We start from the raw sequence: 7,525 nt of genomic DNA on the forward strand, positions 1-7,525 counted from the left end.
TGTCTGATCAAGGGGATCCTGCTGCTGGGACCCCAGCAATCTCCATGCAGCAACCAAAATTCTAAATAGTATGTTTAGCTCACTGGTTTCTGTGGTGGGATTTGTGATATCATGCCACACCTTCTTGTGACATCACACCACCTCCCATAGACATAAATGGAAAGGGCGTGACGTGAGGTCACGACCCGCACCACGAGAACCCAGAGTTCTAAATATATTATTTGGAACGCCGGGTGTTGCATGAAGATCACGGGGGTCCCAGTGATCAGTCATCTTTTGTCCTATCCTTAAGGTAGGGGATAAGATATCTAGGGGCAGAGTACCACTTTAAGGAATTAGAGAGTGTAGGCATGCCTTACAAGCAGGTAGAAAAAGAACAGCTGGGAGAAATGACAGGACACAAAGCAATATTTGGCTGGGACCAATTTTGGGTGTGTTCTGGCCAATTAAAGGAGAACTATGGCAAAAATTAACTTATCCCCTATCCATGGGTTATGGGATAAGTAGCTGATCGTGGGGGGTCCCCCTGCAATACCTGGGATGAGACCCGTCGCTCAGTGAGAAGCGCGCTGCAGACGTCAAATCTCAATTTCCCTGGACCCCCCCCCTTCCTTCATGTCCACCACAGACGCCCCCAGACTGCTGTCTCTTACAGAGTTTTATGCCCAGAAATGGTTGGCTACTCACTTTGTCAGTAGATTCTCATCCTAAATATGAAGACAATCGGGGAAATGTACCTGTGGAGAGGAAATGTTGTCCAGTTGCTCTTAGCAACCAATCAGATTACTTCTTTTATTTTTCAGAGGTCTTCTCAAGAATGAAAGAAGCAATCTGATTGGTTGCTATGAGCAACCTGATGAAAACATATTTTTTTTCTTTAACAACTACAGTACTACAACTCCCATTGTAGTGTGTCTGTTCAACCTGTGCCTCCTCCAACCCTGACCCTTAGGGGGGCATAGACGGACCACACTGGGGGTTGTAGTACTTTCATTTTTACAGTTCCCCTATAACTCTGCAGCTTCGGTAGAAGTATGAGGCTCAGCCTTAGAGTCAGTGTATCTGGCTGCTCCGGTGTTCTTCTCTTTTACAGCCTGGACACTGTTCTCCTCCACACTGGTCCCTGTGGTCGGGTCAGATGGTTCTGGACTGGGGCTGAACGGTTGCTTGAGGGATTTAGTGGCAGATTTTTTTGGGACTTCAGTTGTTGGATGACCTCTCTCTTCAGTGGCTGGTGATATTCGTAGTGCAGAATTTACAGTTGTTACGTAAAAGGGGTACTCCGGGGGAAAACATTATTTTATTTTATTTTTTTAAATCAACTGGTGCCAGAAAGTTAAACAGATTTGTAAATTACTTCTTAAAAATCTTAATCCTTACAGTACTTATCAGCTGCCGTATGCTACAGAGGAAGTTGTATAGTTCTTTTTGGTCTGACTACTGTGCTCTCTGTGAGTAGGAGCAAATCTCCATAGTAAACTTCTCCTACTCCGGACAGTTCCTCACATGGACAGAAGTGTCAGCAGAGCGCACTTCCTGTAGTCCAGAGAAGTTCAGTGTGTGCAGCGAGCGGGTGTGTCCCTTTCTGAGCTCCTCCAGACTTCCAGAGGCAAAGCAGCAGGTGTTACATCAGCTTTTCCCAGGAGCATGGCAGGCTCCTCAGGAGAGCCTCCCTGCATGGAGTCTCGGGCCTCCACTCCTCGTTCTTCCAGGCTGGCGGGGAGTGGAGAGAAAACTGCAACAGCCAATGTTCCGGCCGGAGGAAGAAGATCTAGCAGAGTCTGCAGCAATGCAGGCTCTGCTCCTCCGGCAAAGTGTGCCAGCCAGAGATCTGGTAGTAAGAAGGTGAGGGGGAAAAGTGTGGAGTTGTGGGCTGAGAGAGGGCCCAAAGAGTCCAGCGAGACCTACTGCTCTCGCATGGCCGCAAGGTTTGCGGAGTACGACCAGTGCGGCAAGGAGCTGAAGATGGCCAGAGAGGATCTACGGGTGTCTCAGAATCTGGCAAATACGGGGTCCAAAAAGAACCATCCAGAATTAAAGAAAAGGATCTCAGCGCTGAAAAGCGAAATTGTGAAATTAGAGATGCGGAGGGCAGAGATCATTGAAGGGAGCGGCCTCTTCCGGGAGAAGCTGATCAACGAGGATCGGTTTGCCGCCATGAAATCCCCAGGTAAGGTGGAGGTGGATGATGGGGAGAGTAGTGGCGGTGAAGAAAGTGAGGATGGTGGTGAGGAAGAGGAGAAGGTGGTGGAAAGTGCAGTTGTGGAGAAAGATGCTGTGCCTGTAGCCCATACCACCCAGGACAGCTACTTTGAGCCGGCACAGGTGGCACTTCCACTTACTGCTAGCGAGGAGGATGATGCGGAGAGTGAGGCTGGGGGATTGCTGAGGGCTATAGTGTTACAGGAGTCCCCAGCCCACCTCCAGAATTTCACTTTTGGAGAAGACCCATGTGAGGATGTGGCAGTTAAGCATAAAGCTAAGAAACATAAGATGCAGGAAACTGTGCAGTATGTCTTTGTTCCTTTCCAGCAATCTGGGCCAGCTGCAAAGCTGGTTCAGGCTGCTGGGCCCCCCAAACTGCCAGACCCGGTTTCTGTGGTGGAACGGAGCCAGCATGGGGGGTACAGCATGGCGTCAGTAAAGGCTGTGGACGCAATAGAAGTGAAGCCCACCCATCCTGCCGGTAGGAAGGGGCAGGATGGGCTCATGGTGGGCAGCTCTGGCACTGCAGGACCGCCCCAGGGTGGCGGGGGGCGTGTCCAAGTGCCAGTGGCGAGCTATGCCGCCGTGTGCTCTGGGGGGCGGTTCCCTGAGTTCTGTGGGCACTACTGGCACTGCAGGGCACTCCCCTATGAGGGGGGGGAGTGTCCGGGTGCTGGTGGCAGAGAGTGGTAGGTCCATGTGCTCGGGGGGCGGTCCTCCGAGTATAGTGTGTTCTGTGGGCACTGGGGGGCACTCCTCTGTGAGGGGGGGGAGTGTCCGGGTGCCGGAATCATCCGCAGAGCCCGTGCGGTCGGGCAAGGCAGGTGCTGGCATTGTGGGAGGAGCTGGGGTGCGCCCGATGGGGCAGTCTCAGACTCTGATAATAACATCAGCCATGGAGGAGGAGCCATCGGTGTCGACCCCAGCAGCAGCAGCACCAGAGAAAAAGACCATTCTGAAGCCAGCAATACTACAACTCCCAGCCAGCCCAGAATCTATTAGTCAGGTCAAGAGTGCAGGGTGGGTGAATGCTGAGTGTGGTAGTGTTGTGGATGAGAGGAGTGTATGTGGGAGTGTCAGTGGAGTGAATGTTGGTGGGAGTGATAGTGGTATAAATGGTAAGTCTGGTGTGGATGAGAGTGGTGGTGCGAATGGTGGTATTAGTAGTTCTGGGCCTGGTTCTGGGTCTGGTCTGGCTGCCCCCCCGGTAGTGACTGCTACTAGGAGCTATGCCAATGTCACTGCCGGGGGTTCAGGGGGGTCCCTGTCTCTGGCCGGCCCTGGGGGCCATTTGCAACAGCGCCTCCTGGAGGCTTTACGCAGGGGTGACAGGTCGATCCAGGTAGAGGGAAGGGGTGAGGTCGACCTGTCTTTCTGGATAGAGAGACACGGTTTGGGGGCTTTCCGAGAGCGGAATGGGGAGGTGGTCTGGTCCCTCCCGACACCCGGGCAGGACAATAACCGTAGGAATGTGGTCTGTCTGATTTGGAGGGGCGAGGATGCGTGTCCAGCACGCGCTAAAGTGGTTGAGCTCCTCCTTCAGATGGAATTCAGGGCGAGTGACATCTTTGCCCTGATTCACCCCTACGGTTCGTCTGAGTTTGACGTCAGTTTCGTTCGGCCAGAGGGTCTTGAACTCTTCTGGTCAAACTATGAAGTGGCGAAGAACGAGCCCGGCTGGCGGGATTTCGCCGTAAAGGCGATTTCCCGTCAGAACTCTGTCAAGAAAGTGACCGTTTTGACCCGTAACGAGTCGCTTTCTTGTTATGACATCATGACCTGGCTCGGTCGGTATGGGGATGTGACGGACATGCCCAAGAAAAACTTTGATGAGCACGGGATCTGGTCTGGGGCCTGGACGTTTTCCGTCAAACTCAAGTGTTCAGGCAGTACGGTTGCCCACATTCCGTCAGCCGCCTTCCTTGGACGTGATAGGATTCAGGTCTTCTACCAGGGGCAGCCTAAGGTCTGTTACAGCCCCACCCACTTTAGCGCAGCCTGTACTGTGCAGGTCTGCGCTTTGTGTGGTGGGGTGGGTCATCTGGCCGCATCCTGTCGGCAGATCCGGTGCCACCTGTGTGGTGTCCTCGGACACCCTTTTAGCCATTGTCCTAGCGCCTTCACCCGTGCGGCGGCCGCTCTGGCTGAGGAGAGCTGTGAAGTTGCCTTGGCTGGGGAGGGTACGAGCAGGGATGGGGGCGCAACAGGGCTAGTGAGGAGGAAAAAGGGCCTCGCCAAACTAAGGCGGGAGGAAAATCGTCGAAGGAGTAGGGAGCTGGAGAGTGCCCAGGTGGCGGGGGTAGCTTCAGCCCCTGCTCCTGAAGCTGGCCCTGTAACTGCTGAAGCCCTGGAGGAGAACGTGCTAGATGAGGAGATCAGGAGACTGCGCAAAGAGGATGGCAATATGGCCGACCCTTCTGATTCCTCCCACTATGAAAGTGTGGATGAGGATAGTGGGGAGAGGCCTAAAAAGAAAGATAAGGGCAAAAGGAAAGGGAGAAAGAAGAGGTCAGAGTCATCTGCTCCTTGTACTACGGGCCAGGTCCAAAACGGAAGCCTGACTGCCCCCCCTCTGGTTGACCTGTCAAACCGGTACCTCGTCCTCGATACCATCTCCTCCCCCTCCTTTCGGGGGCTCAACACTGCTCTGTTCCAGGCCGAAGCACCTTAAGTGCGGTCCTTAGTTTTAGGGAGGCAGTGGAGCGGAGTAGTGCGGGTTTCTGGAAGGGGTACTTGCTGTCCCTGGATCAGGCCAAAGCGTTTGATCGGGTGAACCACGAGTACCTCTGGTCCGTCCTCCTGAGATATGGCTTACCGAGTACTTTTGTTAATTGGCTTAAGATCTTATATGCAGGGGCACAGAGTTTCCCATTGGTGAACGGTTGGTCTCGCTGTTTTGAGGTGGGGTCCGGAGTCCGTCAGGGTTTTCCTTTGAGCCTGCTTTTATACGTGTTTGCGATCGATCCCTTCGTCCGGAGGGTAGATTGTGGGCCATTGGCGGGAGTCAGGATGAGTCTGGCGGAGCTGGATGTCGCCCAGAGAGTGGTGGCGTACGCTGACGATGTCACTATTTTTGTCTCCTCGCGAGAGGAGGTCGATGTGGTGATGTCGGAAGTGGACCGCTACTCGGAGGCATCTGGGTCTAAGATCAACCGGGATAAGTGTGAGAGTCTATGGCTGGGAGGGGGAGATCCCACGTTTGATCTCCCGGACACTCTTCCCGGGCCCCAAGAGTCAGCAAAAGTTTTGGGCATCATATTCGGCCAGGATGATTATCCCACCAAAAACTGGGATGGTAAGCTCCAGGATGCCGCTCAGAAGGTGGACCAATGGAAGGGTTGGTCTATGACCCTCAGGGAAAGGGTACACCTGATCAAATCGTACCTGCTCCCCTTGTTTATCTATCTGCAGCGTATGTATCTTGCCAGAAGCTTACTACATTAGAATCTACAGCCTGTTTTTCCAACTGTTATGGGGAAACAGGATGAACCTAGTCAAGAGGGAGGTTACGTACCGCACGAGGAGACTAGGGGGTTTATCTATGGTAAACCCTGTGGTGTTCTTAACCAACACCTTCTTGAAAGCTAACATCTCAAACCTCTGGTCAGAGAGGGCTTCTCCGTGGGTACTCTCATGCAGGGAATGGTTTCGGCCTTTCTTCCAGGAATGGGAGACAGGAGGGCAAGTGAAGGACCTCCGTACGCCCCATGGATATCTTCCAGCTTACGCTACCCCGACTCTGAAGGCGATACGTCGGTGGGGTCTGGGAGTGTGGGAGATCAGGACCCAGTCAAGGCAGTTCCTTGACAAACGGGTTCTGTTGACCCACTTCCAGAAGCCTCTGGCGCTCAGGGACTGCCCAGGTCGGGATCTGAGGGTGGGGTTGCACCTTTTAAACATGAAAAGGATCCCCCAGAAGTTTTGGGACTTGGCCTGGAGCTGCTTTCAGGGGAAGCTATATGTGAGGGACAATTTGAAGTGTAGGAACTCTGATGACCGGGGATGTCCCCGAGAAGAGTGCGGGGACACGCTGGAAAGCATGGACCATTTCCTGCTTCATTGTCCCTTTAATATAGGGGTTTACAACAGGGTGGGTGCTTCCATCGGCTGGAGTCAACTTGCCGGCCTTACCTATCCGGAGTGGGCTTATGGGGCATTTAGGAACCTGGGTGGCCGAGATCGGGGCACTTTATTCTTAGTTAGTTTAGTAATTAGGTACTACACGTGGAATGCACGGTGTTTAGTGTCGACCCAACAGAAAATCCTCTCCGAGGTGGAGGTCTGTAGGAACATCACCGGTGACCTCGGGAAGATCAGGTCTTTGGAGTATGGCAGTCTTGGTACCAGTAGGGCTTCTCTCCTATGGAGAGGGTTTTCTTTTCATGTGCCCTAGGTACTAGACCTTTTTGGTAGAGTACCTTTATTTTGGTTAGGGACAGTGTTATAGGGATAGAAATAGGATGAGAACAGGGTTAGTTTGAATGGAGGGATAGGATTAGGGAGAATTGTAGGGGGAGTTAGGGAAAGAGTGTAAAATTATTTTGAATGTATCAAGTCTGCCATCCTTCTTCCTGGTGGAGGGCTAATGCATGTGCACGCTAGCTTTTTGTTTTATTTTTAAGCTGATATGGTATGAAGGGCTTACAGGCGACCAAACTTGGGCCTAAAGTGGGTTGTGGTTCAGTGTGTATAAGTTTGTGTATAAGTTGGTTGGGAGGAGTGCTAGGTGGGGAGGGTGTGCTTGTGGGTGGTGGTGTTCATCTTTGGGGGACCTGACATGGGTCAGTTAAGGACTGGACTTTGTGAACTGTAAGAACGGTATGGACTCTGACCCATGTACAGGAGGGGTGGTGTGGGTGAGGGTACAGTTTTAGTGTAGGGTTTTTCCTAGGGTTTTCTATTGATTTTGTAGGTGTTTTCTGTAGTGCATATATTTTGTTTATATTATATTTTATTTATATAGTAAATTTAGTAATTTTGTACCTATATTGTGTTATATCTATATTGTTTCATATTGTTTCATGTTATAGCGTTATGGTAGCCGGACCAGTTGTTGTGTTGATATGTGGTTTATTTTGTTTATTTCAGTTATTTGGTCTGTTTTATGTTTTCCTTGGTATTTTCATTAGTCCCGGATAGAGGATACAGTTAATTTGGACGTTTTGTAAGTGAATGTATGTGTGATATGATTATTTTGATTATTTTTATTATTATTACAATATAAATTTTTTTTTTGTAATTTTTATTTATTTATTTATTTATTTTTTTAATATATGAGAAGAAAAAAAAAATAATATATATATATATAGATTTAAAAAAA

The sequence above is a fragment of the Hyla sarda genome, chromosome 4 (assembly GCF_029499605.1).
Source record: "Hyla sarda isolate aHylSar1 chromosome 4, aHylSar1.hap1, whole genome shotgun sequence".
Classification (NCBI taxonomy): Eukaryota; Metazoa; Chordata; class Amphibia; order Anura; family Hylidae; genus Hyla; species Hyla sarda.